This window comes from Eschrichtius robustus, chromosome 1, assembly GCF_028021215.1.
Source record: "Eschrichtius robustus isolate mEscRob2 chromosome 1, mEscRob2.pri, whole genome shotgun sequence".
Taxonomy (NCBI): Eukaryota; Metazoa; Chordata; class Mammalia; order Artiodactyla; family Eschrichtiidae; genus Eschrichtius; species Eschrichtius robustus.
In genome coordinates this window covers 143,870,310-143,886,154 of record NC_090824.1, presented here as the reverse complement: position 1 = coordinate 143,886,154, position 15,845 = coordinate 143,870,310, and the positions used below count along the sequence as shown (strand labels likewise).

Here is a 15,845-nt window from a genome sequence, read left to right as displayed (position 1 = left end):
CTCAATGGGAAGAGTTGGGCTTCAGCAACCATGACACAGGTTGGAACCCCACAGCAGAAATTAGGCCACCTTCCCGGCCACGTAAAGGAAAGCTTCCAACTGGTAGTGTTTGCGGCCCTGACCATTGAGGAAACGCTCAAACGCTGCACAGCCTCGTCCTAAGTGACCTCCTCCTGCCTGCAGGGCGACTCGACTCGACTTGAAGCCACAGACATCATGCGAACACGGAGACATTGAACAGCAGGGAAGACACACCGCAAGCCTGTCTGCTTTGATGTTGCCCACCCCACCCCATGCATCCTGGTAATTCTCCACTGCCACAGCGACACTACCGATGAACTCACAGTGATCAAAGGCACTGGCCCCGAGTACCACAGACAGACTTTTAACGGAAAAACTTTGTCACACGAGGGGACCTGGACGCTTGAAAGGGTACAGTGGCTATCCACGTCAGTGCACCTGGCGTCGCAACAGTGCCCCCACCTCTGTCCTGCCAACGGACTGCTCCAGATAAACCTCTGGCTGTTCGCTAGCCGAGTCATGCCCCCCCCAGGAAAAGCACTTTCGCTTTACGCATTCCCAAACAAGGGAACAAAGCGGCCAAATGGGATGTTCGCATAACTAACCATCCTCCCAGGAGGCCGGCACAGACGTGTCACCATGTCGAACTTCTTTGCGTCTCGCAAGACACCCTTTGGTTGTCTTTCCTCTGGCAACGGGATCGCAACTCTACACAGGTTACCTACCTCACCTCATCCACTTGAACTGCCAAAGCCATCCCCTCCATAGGCAGCTGATGCCAGCCAATCACGCACATGTCACATCCTTGGGAAGCCGAGGCCAGCACCTGCAACCCAATTATGATAGCCTATTCCACGACTTCACAAAGAACATGTCCTCATCTATCCTTACCTTCCTGTGTGGGCCATCAGTGATGCACGCAGGTTTAATTTCAGCACTCGATCTTCTCCCCACTCCGCGATGACCCACTTGGCATCAACATTGTGCCGGGAGTTAAAGTAGAGAAGCAAACAAGGGCAGCAGCGAGGCCTAATCCATCAGCCCCTTTCCACCGATGCCCAAACGAGCTCACCCCCGCCCATTGCTCCAGCCTCACTAGGCACTCAAGAACCTCACCGTGAAAAACGCAAGAACAGGGAGGGCCACAGGCCTGGCCTGAGTTTCCAGGCACCAACCAGGGACGCTTGCTCATTTTGGCTTCCAGAATCAACCCCCAAAATGGCAGGCACGATGCGTGATCCTGGCCAAAACTCACCTCCCAACTGCAAGCTAACTGGTCCTAGACCAGCACACACTTCGACTCTTAAAACCAGCAGGAGAGCCTGCCCCCTCACATTCCCTCAACAGCCATTCAACAGGGACCCGGGATTCACAGATAACACAGCTTATGTGCAGACACGGTCAACCCTCAGACAGGAGCCCCTCCAATACTGGAGTCCTTGGTGGTGTTTGCATACATGTCGGCAGGGGACGCTGACCCTCATTCTGAACTGTCATCTCCCCCTGAGAGAGGAAACGTGCTGAACCTCAGTTTCGATGACGAGACGGTAGAGTGTTCTCACTCATTTTGTTCAGATTTTCCAAGGAATGCATGCAAGGGTGTCATCATCGATCCAAGCACATGCTGGGACGCTGCAGCACACAACCGGGGTGTGTGCAGGGCTCTGTACAGGAGCCATGAGCCTGGGCTACCCCAAAACCCTGGAGAATCCACAGCCCTCAGGCCACTCGGCAAGAGGAACAATCAATCCACTCTTGCAGCCACTGGGCCCGTCTGAGGAAAACCTAATATGTAATGGCACATCATGGGGTGCTTGAATACCTACCGTCCTGAGTTATCCACGACCATGCTCGGGGACATGGGCCCGCCTCACTTTTTCCAGTTCTTCTTAGCACCTCCAGTCATCAGAGCACACGAAGGTCTTCTTGTTTGTGCCGACGGCCAGCCTTTCCCAGCAACTGCACCTGAGAAGTGGACAGAAATCACCGAGGCTTCATCAATGGACTGGTGTCCTCAGAGGACATTATCCATAAAAACATTGACCTGGCCTTGAGCTCTGAAACTGCTTCCCAAGGACCTCTATCCCTTACCGAGAATTGACTGCATGTCTGATAGTATGACTGCAGGAAGTTAGGCACATACGTTGGCCGGTGTGTGAGAGGCTACATGTGTGTGTTCATGCGTGTGGGCGTGTGTGACTGTGACTGCGCATGCGGACGTGCTTGTGGGTTTCTATGTGTGCCGCTGAATACGCGTCTCGGTATCAGTGTGTCCCTATGGCCCTGTGAGGAGGAGTCCAAGAATAAAAGAAATAGTTTATACACAGCACCCTGGTTAGACCCCCCAACTGAAAGGAGAAAGACCCCTGTCAGCTTCAAGAGGCCGCAGGCAAACTTGGACCCCCAGGGGTTGTTGAAAGAGTCCCCGGACTCCCGCTCTCCCACAACCACGCCTTCTGACCAAAACACAAAGACTCGATGAGACCTTCCTCCGGGACTTGGCTGTGACTTCGACATGCACCTCGAGACTCTGTCAGCTACCAGTATATCTGATGGGCATTTGGGATCACTCGCAGCACTTCCGGAAGCAAAGGAACTCCCATGGTCGGGCCGACACCGACCGGCAGGTGTCTACTGCCAATTTGCAGCCTGAAACCACTCAAGGGGCTAACGAACGTGGGCCCATGTGCCACTTCTCGCCAACTAGGCCTAATCACTTTGCATTGACCCGTGGGAATGCCCACCAAAGGAAGTGGTGGGCTTCAGCCACCATGACCCATGTCGGATCCCCACGGCGGAAACTAGTCCACATTCCCAGCCACGTCTCAGGCAGCTCCCATCTTGAAAGTTCGCGGCCCTGACCCCTAAGGAAACGCTCAAACCCTTGAAAGCCTCGTCCTACGTGCCCTCCTCCAGCCCACAGGGCGACACGAACCTACTGGAAAACACAAACATCTTCAGAACACGGGAACACTGAACACCAGGGAAGACAGACCGCAAGCCTGTCTCCTTCGTTGATGCTGATCCCACCCCATGCATCCTGGCAATTCTCCACTGCCACGGTGACACTACCGAGTAACCCACAGTGATCAAAGGCATGGTCCCCGAGGTCCACAGACAGACTTTCAACAGAAGACCTCTGCCATGCGAGGGGACTTGGAAGCCTGAAAGGGAACAGCGGCTGGCCACGGCAGCACAGCAGGCATGGCAATGGGGCCCCCATCTCTGCCCCACCAATGGACTGCTCCAGATAAACCTCTGGCTGTTCGAATGGCCTGCATGCTACACTGGCCGGTCTCGTCATTCCCCCACAGGCGAAAGAGCTTTGCTTTACACATTGCCAAACAAGGGAACAAAGCGGCCAAAGGGGATATTCGCATAACTCAACTACCTCCAAGGGGGCCGGCACAGACGCCTCACCATGTCGGTCTTCTCTACTTCCCGCAAGACACCCTTTGGGTGTCATTCCTTGGGCAACGGGATCGCAACTCTACACAGGTTACCTGCCTCAACTCACCCACTGGAACTGCCAACGCCATCCACTCCATAGGCAGCTTATGCCAGCCCATCACGAACAAGACACATTCTTGGGAAGCCGAGACCAGTGCCTGCAACCCAATGATGACAGCCCATCCCACGACATCACACAGGACCTTTCCTCATGATACCTTACCTTTCTCTCCAGGCCAGCAGCCACCACCCAGGCTGAAATGCTTCACTCGATCCACACCCCAGTCCACGAACATCCACTTAGCGCCAACAGTGTGCCGGCAACTTCAGCAGAGGAGCTGACAGCGGCAGCACTGAGGCCTAAACCATCAGCCCCCTTCCGCCATCGCCCAACTCCAGCCCACGCCCGCCCACTGCTCCAGTCACACCAGGCAGTCAAGAACCTCACTGCGTGAAACACAACAACAGAGAGGGCCACAGGCCTGGCCTGAGGCTCCAGGCTCCAACCAGGGAAACTTGCTCATTTTGGCTTCTATAATCAACCTCAGAAGCAAGCAGGCACAAAGCGTGATCCTCTCCAAATATCACCTCTCCAAGCTGCAAGCTTACTGGGTCTATACCAGAAGACACTCTGACCCTGAAGACTAGCAGGAAAGCCTGCCCTCTTGCATTCCCTCAACGGCCTTTTAGCAGGCACCGGGGATTCTTAGGTGACCCAGCTTATGAGGAGACATGCTCGACCCTCAGACAGGAGCCCCTCCAATGCTGGAGCCCTTAGTGGTGTTTGCATGCCTGACAGCAGGGGACGTTGGCCCTCACTCCTAACTGTCCCGTACCCCTGAGAGAGAAAACGTGCTGGACCTCAGTTTCGATGAGGAGACGGTAGAGCGTTCTCACTCATTTCGGTCAGATTTTCCAAGGAATGCATACAAGGGTGTCATCATTGATCCAAGCACATGCTGGGATGCTGCAGAACACAAAAGGGAAGGCCGTGGAGCTCTGCAGAGGAGCCATGACCTGGAAGTACTCCAACTGCCTGGGGAATCCACAGTCCTCAGGCCACTCAGCAAGACCAGCAATCAATCCACTCTTGCAACCATTGGGCCCATCTGTGGAAAACCTAATATCCAATGGCACATCTTAGTACGGGTGAATGCCTACCGTCCTGAGATATCCACAGCCACGCTCGGCAACGTGCACCCGCCCCACTTTTTCCAGTTCTCCTTAGCACATCCAGTCATCAGACAACGCGAAGGTCTTCTTCTCTTTGCCGACAGCCAGCCTTACCCTGCAACTGCACCTGAGAAGTGGACAGAAATCACGCAGGTTTCTGAATTGCACCAGGGTCCTCAGAGAACATGATTTTTATGAACACATAACCTGGGCGTGAGCCTGGAACCTGCTTCCCAAGTACCACTTTCCCCTACCGAAAACTGATTTTGTGTCTCACAGCACGACTGAAGAAATTTACGCACGTACGTTGGTCGGTGTGTGAGAGGCTGTATGTGTCTATTCACACGTGTGGGCGTGTGTGACTGAGACTTTGCACGAGGATGCGTTTGTGGATTCCTGTGTGTGCTGCTAAATACGCGTCTTCGTCTCTGGGTGTCCCTGTGGCGCTTTGCAGATGCCTCTAACAGTAAACGTCATAGTTTATACACAGCACCCTGGTTGGACCCCCAACTGAAAGGAGAAAGACCTCTGTCAGTTTCATGAGGCCGCATGCAAACTTTGACCCCCAGGGCTGTCGAAATAGGCCACAGACTCCCGCTCTCCCACAGCCACGCCTTCTGACCAAAGCACAAAGTCTGGACGAGACCTCCCTCCCGGCCGTGGGTGTCAAACCTATGTGGACCTGGAGATCCTGCCACCTACCACCACATCTGATGTGCCCTTGGGGTCACTCCCAGAGCTCCCGGAAGCAAGGTAACCTCCCATGGGCGTGCTGACACCGATCTGCAGTTGCTGACAGGCAAGATGCAGCCTGGGAATTCTCAAGGGGTTAACGGACTTGGGCCCAAGTGCCTCATCTCGCCAACTAGACCAAATCACTTTCCATGACCCCGTGGGAATGCCCTCAATGGGAAGAGTTGGGCTTCAGCAACCATGACACAGGTTGGAACCCCACAGCAGAAATTAGGCCACCTTCCCGGCCACGTAAAGGAAAGCTTCCAACTGGTAGTGTTTGCGGCCCTGACCATTGAGGAAACGCTCAAACGCTGCACAGCCTCGTCCTAAGTGACCTCCTCCTGCCTGCAGGGCGACTCCACTCGACTTGAAGCCACAGACATCATGCGAACACGGAGACACTGAACAGCAGGGAAGACACACCGCAAGCCTGTCTGCTTTGATGTTGCCCACCACACCCCATGCATCCTGGTAATTCTCCACTGCCACAGCGACACTACCGATGAACTCACAGTGATCAAAGGCACTGTCCCCGAGTACCACAGACAGACTTTCAACGGAAAAACTTTGCCACACGAGGGGACCTGGAAGCTTGAAAGGGTACAGTGGCTATCCACGTCAGTGCACCTGGCGTCGCAACAGTGCCCCCACCTCTGTCCTGCCAACGGACTGCTCCAGATAAACCTCTGGCTGTTCGCTAGCCGAGTCATGCCCCCCCCATGAAAAGCACTTTCGCTTTACGCATTCCCAAACAAGGGAACAAAGCGGCCAAATGGGATGTTCGCATAACTAACCATCCTCCCAAGAGGCCGGCACAGACGTGTCACCATGTCGAACTTCTTTGCGTCTCGCAAGACACCCTTTGGTTGTCTTTCCTCTGGCAACGGGATCGCAACTCTACACAGGTTACCTACCTCACCTCATCCACTTGAACTGCCAAAGCCATCCCCTCCATAGGCAGCTGATGCCAGCCAATCACGCACATGTCACATCCTTGGGAAGCCGAGGCCAGCACCTGCAACCGAATTATGATAGCCTATTCCACGACATCACAAAGAACATGTCCTCATCTCTCCTTACCTTCCTGTGCGGGCCATCAGTGATGCACGCAGGTTTAATTTCAGCACTTGATCTTCTCCCCACTCCGCGATGACCCACTTGGCATCAACATTGTGCCGGGAGTTAAAGTAGAGAAGCAAACAAGGGCAGCAGCGAGGCCTAATCCATCAGCCCCTTTCCACCGATGCCCAACCGAGCTCACCCCCGCCCATTGCTCCAGCCTCACTAGGCACTCAAGAACCTCACCGTGAAAAACGCAAGAACAGGGAGGGCCACAGGCCTGGCCTGAGGTTCCAGGCACCAACCAAGGACGCTTGCTCATTTTGGCTTCCAGAATCAACCCCCAAAACGGCAGGCATGATGCGTGATCCTGGCCAAAACTCTCCTCCCAACTGCAAGCTAACTGGTCCTAGACCAGCACACACTTCGACTCTTAAAACCAGCAGGAGAGCCTGCCCCGTCACATTCCCTCAACAGCCATTCAACAGGGACCCGGGATTCACAGATAACACAGCTTATGTGCAGACACGGTCAACCCTCAGACAGGAGCCCCTCCAATACTGGAGTCCTTGGTGGTGTTTGCATACATGTCGGCAGGGGACGCTGACCCTCATTCCGAACTGTCATCTCCCCCTGAGAGAGGAAACGTGCTGAACCTCAGTTTCGATGACGAGACGGTAGAGTGTTCTCACTCATTTTGTTCAGATTTTCCAAGGAATGCATGCAAGGGTGTCATCATCGATCCAAGCACATGCTGGGACGCTGCAGCACACAACCGGGGTGTGCGCAGGGCTCTGTACAGGAGCCATGAGCCTGGGCTACCCCAAAACCCTGGAGAATCCACAGCCCTCAGGCCACTCGGCAAGAGGAACAATCAATCCACTCTTGCAGCCACTGGGCCCGTCTGAGGAAAACCTAATATCTAATGGCACATCATGGGGTGCTTGAATACCTACCGTCCTGAGTTATCCACGACCATGCTCGGGGACATGGGCCCGCCTCACTTTTTCCAGTTCTTCTTAGCACCTCCAGTCATCAGAGCACACGAAGGTCTTCTTGTTTGTGCCGACGGCCAGCCTTTCCCAGCAACGGCACCTGAGAAGTGGACAGAAATCACCGAGGCTTCATCAATGGACTGGTGTCCTCAGAGGCCATGATCCATAAAAACATTGACCTGGCCTTGAGCTCTGAAACTGCTTCCCAAGGACCTCTATCCCTTACCGAGAATTGACTGCATGTCTGATAGTATGACTGCAGGAAGTTAGGCACATACGTTGGCCGGTGTGTGAGAGGCTACATGTGTGTGTTCATGCGTGTGGGCGTGTGTGACTGTGACTGCGCATGCGGACGTGCTTGTGGGTTTCTCTGTGTGCCGCTGAATACGCGTCTCGGTATCAGTGTGTCCCTATGGCCCTGTGAGGAGGAGTCCAAGAATAAAAGAAATAGTTTATACACAGCACCCTGGTTAGACCCCCCAACTGAAAGGAGAAAGACCCCTGTCAGCTTCAAGAGGCCGCAGGCAAACTTGGACCCCCAGGGGTAGTTGAAAGAGTCCCCGGACTCCCGCTCTCCCACAACCACTCCTTCTGACCAAAACACAAAGACTCGATGAGACCTTCCTCCGGGACTTGGCTGTGACCTCGACATGCACCTCGAGACTCTGTCAGCTACCAGTATATCTGATGGGCATTTGGGATCACTCGCAGCACTTCCGGAAGCAAGGGAACTCCCATGGTCGGGCCGACACTGACCGGCAGGTGTCTACTGCCAATTTGCAGCCTGAAACCACTCAAGGGGCTAACGAACGTGGGCCCATGTGCCACTTCTCGCCAACTAGGCCTAATCACTTTCCATTGACCCGTGGGAATGCCCACCACAGGAAGTGGTGGGCTTCAGCCACCATGACCCATGTCGGATCCCCACGGCGGAAACTAGTCCACATTCCCAGCCACGTCTCAGGCAGCTCCCATCTTGAATGTTCGCGGCCCTGACCCCTAAGGAAACGCTCAAACCCTTGAAAGCCTCGTCCTACGTGCCCTCCTCCAGCCCACAGGGCGACACGAACCTACTGGAAAACACAAACATCTTCAGAACACGGGAACACTGAACACCAGGGAAGACAGACCGCAAGCCGGTCTCCTTCGTTGATGCTGATCCCACCCCATGCATCCTGGCAATTCTCCACTGCCACGGTGACACTACCGAGTAACCCACAGTGATCAAAGGCATGGTCCCCGAGGTCCACAGACCTCTTCTTTCAACAGAAGACCTCTGCCATGCGAGGGGACTTGGAAGCCTGAAAGGGAACAGTGGCTGGCCACGGCAGCACAGCAGGCATGGCAATGGGGCCCCCATCTCTGCCCCACCAATTGACTGCTCCAGATAAACCTCTGGCTGTTCGAATGGCCTGCATGCTACACTGGCCGGTCTCGTCATTCCCCCACAGGCGAAACAGCTTTGCTTTACACATTGCCAAACAAGGGAACAAAGCGGCCAAAGGGGATATTCGCATAACTCAACTACCTCCAAGGGGGCCGGCACAGACGCCTCACCATGTCGATCTTCTCTACTTCCCGCAAGACACCCTTTGGGTGTCATTCCTTGGGCAACGGGATCGCAACTCTACACAGGTTACCCACCTCAACTCACCCACTTGAACTGCCAACGCCATCCACTCCATAGGCAGCTTATGCCAGCCCATCACGAACAAGACACATTCTTGGGAAGCCGAGACCAGTGCCTGCAACCCAATGATGACAGCCCATCCCACGACATCACACAGGACCTTTCCTCATGATACCTTACCTTTCTCTCCAGGCCAGCAGCCACCACCCAGGTTGAAATGCTTCACTCGATCCACACCCCAGTCCACGAACAGCCACTTAGCGCCAACAGTGTGCCGGCAACTTCAGCAGAGGAGCTGACAGCGGCAGCACTGAGGCCTAAACCATCAGCCCCCTTCCGCCATCGCCCAACTCCAGCCCACGCCCGCCCACTGCTCCAGTCACAGCAGGCAGTCAAGAACCTCACTGCGTGAAACACAGCAACAGCGAGGGCCACAGGCCTGGCCTGAGGCTCCAGGCTCCAACCAGGGAAACTTGCTCATTTTGGCTTCTATAATCAACCTCAGAAGCAAGCAGGCACAAAGCGTGATCCTCTCCAAATATCACCTCTCCAAGCTGCAAGCTTACTGGGTCTATACCAGAAGACACTCCGACCCTGAAGACTAGCAGGAAAGCCTGCCCTCTTGCATTCCCTCAACGGCCTTTTTGCAGGCACCGGGGATTCTTAGGTGACCCAGCTTATGAGCAGACATGCTCGACCCTCAGACAGGAGCCCCTCCAATGCTGGAGCCCTTAGTGGTGTTTGCATGCCTGACAGCAGGGGACGTTGGCCCTCACTCCTAACTGTCCCGTACCCCCGAGAGAGAAAACGTGCTGGACCTCAGTTTCGAGGAGGAGACGGTAGAGCGTTCTCACTCATTTCGGTCAGATTTTCCAAGGAATGCATACAAGGGTGTCATCATTGATCCAAGCACATGCTGGGATGCTGCAGAACACAAAAGGGAAGGCCGTGGAGCTCTGCAGAGGAGCCATGACCTGGAAGTACTCCAACTGCCTGGGGAATCCACAGTCCTCAGGCCACTCAGCAAGACCAGCAATCAATCCACTCTTGCAACCATTGGGCCCATCTGTGGAAAACCTAATATCCAATGGCACATCTTAGTACGGGTGAATGCCTACCGTCCTGAGATATCCACAGCCACGCTCAGCAACGTGCACCCGCCCCACTTTTTCCAGTTCTCCTTAGCACATCCAGTCATCAGACAACGCGAAGGTCTTCTTCTCTTTGCCGACAGCCAGCCTTACCCTGCAACTGCACCTGAGAAGTGGACAGAAATCACGCAGGTTTCTGATTTGCACCAGGGTCCTCAGAGAACATGATTCTTATGAACACATAACCTGGGCGTGAGCCTGGAACCTGCTTCCCAAGTACCACTTTCCCCTACCGAAAACTGATTGTGTGTCTCACAGCACGACTGAAGAAAGTTACGCACGTACGTTGGTCGGTGTGTGAGAGGCTGTATGTGTCTATTCACACGTGTGGGCGTGTGTGACTGAGACTTTGCACGAGGATGCGTTTGTGGATTCCTGTGTGTGCTGCTAAATACGCATCTTGGTCTCTGGGTGTCCCTGTGGCGCTTTGCAGATGCCTCTAACAGTAAACGTCATAGTTTATACACAGCACCCTTGTTGGACCCCCAACTGAAAGGAGAAAGACCTCTGTCAGTTTCATGAGGCCGCATGCAAACTTTGACCCCCAGGGCTGTCGAAATAGGCCACAGACTCCCGCTCTCCCACAGCCACGCCTTCTGACCAAAGCACAAAGTCTGGACGAGACCTCCCTCCCGGCCGTGGGTGTCAAACCTATGTGGACCTGGAGATCCTGCCACCTACCACCACATCTGATGTGCCCTTGGGGTCACTCCCAGAGCTCCCGGAAGCAAGGTAACCTCCCATGGGCGTGCTGACACCGATCTGCAGTTGCTGATAGGCAAGATGCAGCCTGGGAATTCTCAAGGGGTTAACGGACTTGGGCCCAAGTGCCTCATCTCGCCAACTAGACCAAATCACTTTCCATGACCCCGTGGGAATGCCCTCAATGGGAAGAGTTGGGCTTCAGCAACCATGACACAGGTTGGAACCCCACAGCAGAAATTAGGCCACCTTCCCGGCCACGTAAAGGAAAGCTTCCAACTGGTAGTGTTTGCGGCCCTGACCATTGAGGAAACGCTCAAACGCTGCACAGCCTCGTCCTAAGTGACCTCCTCCTGCCTGCAGGGCGACTCCACTCGACTTGAAGCCACAGACATCATGCGAACACGGAGACACTGAACAGCAGGGAAGACACACCGCAAGCCTGTCTGCTTTGATGTTGCCCACCCCACCCCATGCATCCTGGTAATTCTCCACTGCCACAGCGACACTACCGATGAACTCACAGTGATCAAAGGCACTGTCCCCGAGTACCACAGACAGACTTTCAACGGAAAAACTTTGCCACACGAGGGGACCTGGAAGCTTGAAAGGGTACAGTGGCTATCCACGTCAGTGCACCTGGCGTCGCAACAGTGCCCCCACCTCTGTCCTGCCAACGGACTGCTCCAGATAAACCTCTGGCTGTTCGCTAGCCGAGTCATGCCCCCCCCAGGAGAAGCACTTTCGCTTTACGCATTCCCAAACAAGGGAACAAAGCGGCCAAATGGGATGTTCGCATAACTAACCATCCTCCCAGGAGGCCGGCACAGACGTGTCACCATGTCGAACTTCTTTGCGTCTCGCAAGACACCCTTTGGTTGTCTTTCCTCTGGCAACGGGATCGCAACTCTACACAGGTTACCTACCTCACCTCATCTACTTGAACTGCCAAAGCCATCCCCTCCATAGGCAGCTGATGCCAGCCAATCACGCACATGTCACATCCTTGGGAAGCCGAGGCCAGCACCTGCAACCCAATTATGATAGCCTATTCCACGACATCACAAAGAACATGTCCTCATCTATCCTTACCTTCCTGTGCGGGCCATCAGTGATGCACGCAGGTTTAATTTCAGCACTCGATCTTCTCCCCACTCCGCGATGACCCACTTGGCATCAACACTGTGCCGGGAGTTAAAGTAGAGAAGCAAACAAGGGCAGCAGCGAGGCCTAATCCATCAGCCCCTTTCCACCGATGCCCAACCGAGCTCACCCCCGCCCATTGCTCCAGCCTCACTAGGCACTCAAGAACCTCACCGTGAAAAACGCAAGAACAGGGAGGGCCACAGGCCTGGCCTGAGGTTCCAGGCACCAACCAGGGACGCTTGCTCATTTTGGCTTCCAGAATCAACCCCCAAAATGGCAGGCACGATGCGTGATCCTGGCCAAAACTCACCTCCCAACTGCAAGCTAACTGGTCCTAGACCAGCACACACTTCGACTCTTAAAACCAGCAGGAGAGCCTGCCCCCTCACATTCCCTCAACAGCCATTCAACAGGGACCCGGGATTCACAGATAACACAGCTTATGTGCAGACACGGTCAACCCTCAGACAGGAGCCCCTCCAATACTGGAGTCCTTGGTGGTGTTTGCATACATGTCGGCAGGGGACGCTGACCCTCATTCCGAACTGTCATCTCCCCCTGAGAGAGGAAACGTGCTGAACCTCAGTTTCGATGACGAGACGGTAGAGTGTTCTCACTCATTTTGTTCAGATTTTCCAAGGAATGCATGCAAGGGTGTCATCATCGATCCAAGCACATGCTGGGACGCTGCAGCACACAACCGGGGTGTGTGCAGGGCTCTGTACAGGAGCCATGAGCCTGGGCTACCCCAAAACCCTGGAGAATCCACAGCCCTCAGGCCACTCGGCAAGAGGAACAATCAATCCACTCTTGCAGCCACTGGGCCCGTCTGAGGAAAACCTAATATCTAATGGCACATCATGGGGTGCTTGAATACCTACCGTCCTGAGTTATCCACGACCATGCTCGGGGACATGGGCCCGCCTCACTTTTTCCAGTTCTTCTTAGCACCTCCAGTCATCAGAGCACACGAAGGTCTTCTTGTTTGTGCCGACGGCCAGCCTTTCCCAGCAACTGCACCTGAGAAGTGGACAGAAATCACCGAGGCTTCATCAATGGACTGGTGTCCTCAGAGGCCATGATCCATAAAAACATTGACCTGGCCTTGAGCTCTGAAACTGCTTCCCAAGGACCTCTATCCCTTACCGAGAATTGACTGCATGTCTGATAGTATGACTGCAGGAAGTTAGGCACATACGTTGGCCGGTGTGTGAGAGGCTACATGTGTGTGTTCATGCGTGTGGGCGTGTGTGACTGTGACTGCGCATGCGGACGTGCTTGTGGGTTTCTCTGTGTGCCGCTGAATACGCGTCTCGGTATCAGTGTGTCCCTATGGCCCTGTGAGGAGGAGTCCAAGAATAAAAGAAATAGTTTATACACAGCACCCTGGTTAGACCCCCCAACTGAAAGGAGAAAGACCCCTGTCAGCTTCAAGAGGCCGCAGGCAAAATTGGACCCCCAGGGGTTGTTGAAAGAGTCCCCGGACTCCCGCTCTCCCACAACCACGCCTTCTGACCAAAACACAAAGACTCGATGAGACCTTCCTCCGGGACTTGGCTGTGACCTCGACATGCACCTCGAGACTCTGTCAGCTACCAGTATATCTGATGGGCATTTGGGATCACTCGCAGCACTTCCGGAAGCAAGGGAACTCCCATGGTCGGGCCGACACCGACCGGCAGGTGTCTACTGCCAATTTGCAGCCTGAAACCACTCAAGGGGCTAACGAACGTGGGCCCATGTGCCACTTCTCGCCAACTAGGCCTAATCACTTTCCATTGACCCGTGGTAATGCCCACCACAGGAAGTGGTGGGCTTCAGCCACCATGACCCATGTCGGATCCCCACGGCGGAAACTAGTCCACATTCCCAGCCACGTCTCAGGCAGCTCCCATCTTGAATGTTCGCGGCCCTGACCCCTAAGGAAACGCTCAAACCCTTGAAAGCCTCGTCCTACGTGCCCTCCTCCAGCCCACAGGGCGACACGACCCTACTGGAAAACACAAACATCTTCAGAACACGGGAACACTGAACACCAGGGAAGACAGACCGCAAGCCTGTCTCCTTCGTTGATGCTGATCCCACCCCATGCATCCTGGCAATTCTCCACTGCCACGGTGACACTACCGAGTAACCCACAGTGATCAAAGGCATGGTCCCCGAGGTCCACAGACAGACTTTCAACAGAAGACCTCTGCCATGCGAGGGGACTTGGAAGCCTGAAAGGGAACAGCGGCTGGCCACGGCAGCACAGCAGGCATGGCAATGGGGCCCCCATCTCTGCCCCACCAATGGACTGCTCCAGATAAACCTCTGGCTGTTCGAATGGCCTGCATGCTACACTGGCCGGTCTCGTCATTCCCCCACAGGCGAAAGAGCTTTGCTTTACACATTGCCAAACAAGGGAACAAAGCGGCCAAAGGGGATATTCGCATAACTCAACTACCTCCAAGGGGGCCGGCACAGACGCCTCACCATGTCGATCTTCTCTACTTCCCGCAAGACACCCTTTGGGTGTCATTCCTTGGGCAACGGGATCGCAACTCTACACAGGTTACCTACCTCAACTCACCCACTGGAACTGCCAACGCCATCCACTCCATAGGCAGCTTATGCCAGCCCATCACGAACAAGACACATTCTTGGGAAGCCGAGACCAGTGCCTGCAACCCAATGATGACAGCCCATCCCACGACATCACACAGGACCTTTCCTCATGATACCTTACCTTTCTCTCCAGGCCAGCAGCCACCACCCAGGCTGAAATGCTTCACTCGATCCACACCCCAGTCCACGAACATCCACTTAGCGCCAACAGTGTGCCGGCAACTTCAGCAGAGGAGCTGACAGCGGCAGCACTGAGGCCTAAACCATCAGCCCCCTTCCGCCATCGCCCAACTCCAGCCCAGGCCCGCCCACTGCTCCAGTCACACCAGGCAGTCAAGAACCTCACTGCGTGAAACACAACAACAGAGAGGGCCACAGGCCTGGCCTGAGGCTCCAGGCTCCAACCAGGGAAACTTGCTCATTTTGGCTTCTATAATCAACCTCAGAAGCAAGCAGGCACAAAGCGTGGTCCTCTCCAAATATCACCTCTCCAAGCTGCAAGCTTACTGGGTCTATACCAGAAGACACTCTGACCCTGAAGACTAGCAGGAAAGCCTGCCCTCTTGCATTCCCTCAACGGCCTTTTAGCAGGCACCGGGGATTCTTAGGTGACCCAGCTTATGAGCAGACATGCTCGACCCTCAGACAGGAGCCCCTCCAATGCTGGAGCCCTTAGTGGTGTTTGCATGCCTGACAGCAGGGGACGTTGGCCCTCACTCCTAACTGTCCCGTACCCCCGAGAGAGAAAACGTGCTGGACCTCAGTTTCGAGGAGGAGACGGTAGAGCGTTCTCACTCATTTCGGTCAGATTTTCCAAGGAATGCATACAAGGGTGTCATCATTGATCCAAGCACATGCTGGGATGCTGCAGAACACAAAAGGGAAGGCCGTGGAGCTCTGCAGAGGAGCCATGACCTGGAAGTACTCCAACTGCCTGGGGAATCCACAGTCCTCAGGCCACTCAGCAAGACCAGCAATCAATCCACTCTTGCAACCATTGGGCCCATCTGTGGAAAACCTAATATCCAATGGCACATCTTAGTACGGGTGAATGCCTACCGTCCTGAGATATCCACAGCCACGCTCGGCAACGTGCACCCGCCCCACTTTTTCCAGTTCTCCTTAGCACATCCAGTCATCAGACAACGCGAAGGTCTTCTTCTCTTTGCCGACAGC

The 15,845-nt window shown here is 54.7% G+C and overlaps 6 non-coding genes across 6 annotated transcripts; all 6 read right to left on the bottom strand.

The window, feature by feature from the left end:
• Positions 1 to 1,543: 1,543 nt before the first annotated feature.
• Positions 1,544 to 1,636, bottom strand: LOC137754388 (small nucleolar RNA SNORD116). The gene has a single exon (XR_011071839.1). It is a non-coding gene; the product is annotated as a small nucleolar RNA SNORD116 (small nucleolar RNA).
• A 2,692-nt stretch (positions 1,637 to 4,328) lies between these two features.
• LOC137777032 (small nucleolar RNA SNORD116) lies at positions 4,329 to 4,421 on the bottom strand. The gene has a single exon (XR_011076385.1). It is a non-coding gene; the product is annotated as a small nucleolar RNA SNORD116 (small nucleolar RNA).
• Positions 4,422 to 7,090: 2,669 nt separating this feature from the next.
• On the bottom strand, positions 7,091 to 7,183 carry LOC137754385 (small nucleolar RNA SNORD116). The gene has a single exon (XR_011071838.1). It is a non-coding gene; the product is annotated as a small nucleolar RNA SNORD116 (small nucleolar RNA).
• A 2,694-nt stretch (positions 7,184 to 9,877) lies between these two features.
• Positions 9,878 to 9,970, bottom strand: LOC137777373 (small nucleolar RNA SNORD116). The gene has a single exon (XR_011076506.1). It is a non-coding gene; the product is annotated as a small nucleolar RNA SNORD116 (small nucleolar RNA).
• A 2,669-nt stretch (positions 9,971 to 12,639) lies between these two features.
• Positions 12,640 to 12,732, bottom strand: LOC137754381 (small nucleolar RNA SNORD116). Its single transcript, XR_011071837.1, has one exon. It is a non-coding gene; the product is annotated as a small nucleolar RNA SNORD116 (small nucleolar RNA).
• A 2,692-nt stretch (positions 12,733 to 15,424) lies between these two features.
• On the bottom strand, positions 15,425 to 15,517 carry LOC137777365 (small nucleolar RNA SNORD116). The gene has a single exon (XR_011076505.1). It is a non-coding gene; the product is annotated as a small nucleolar RNA SNORD116 (small nucleolar RNA).
• Between the last annotated feature and the right edge of the window lie 328 nt (positions 15,518 to 15,845).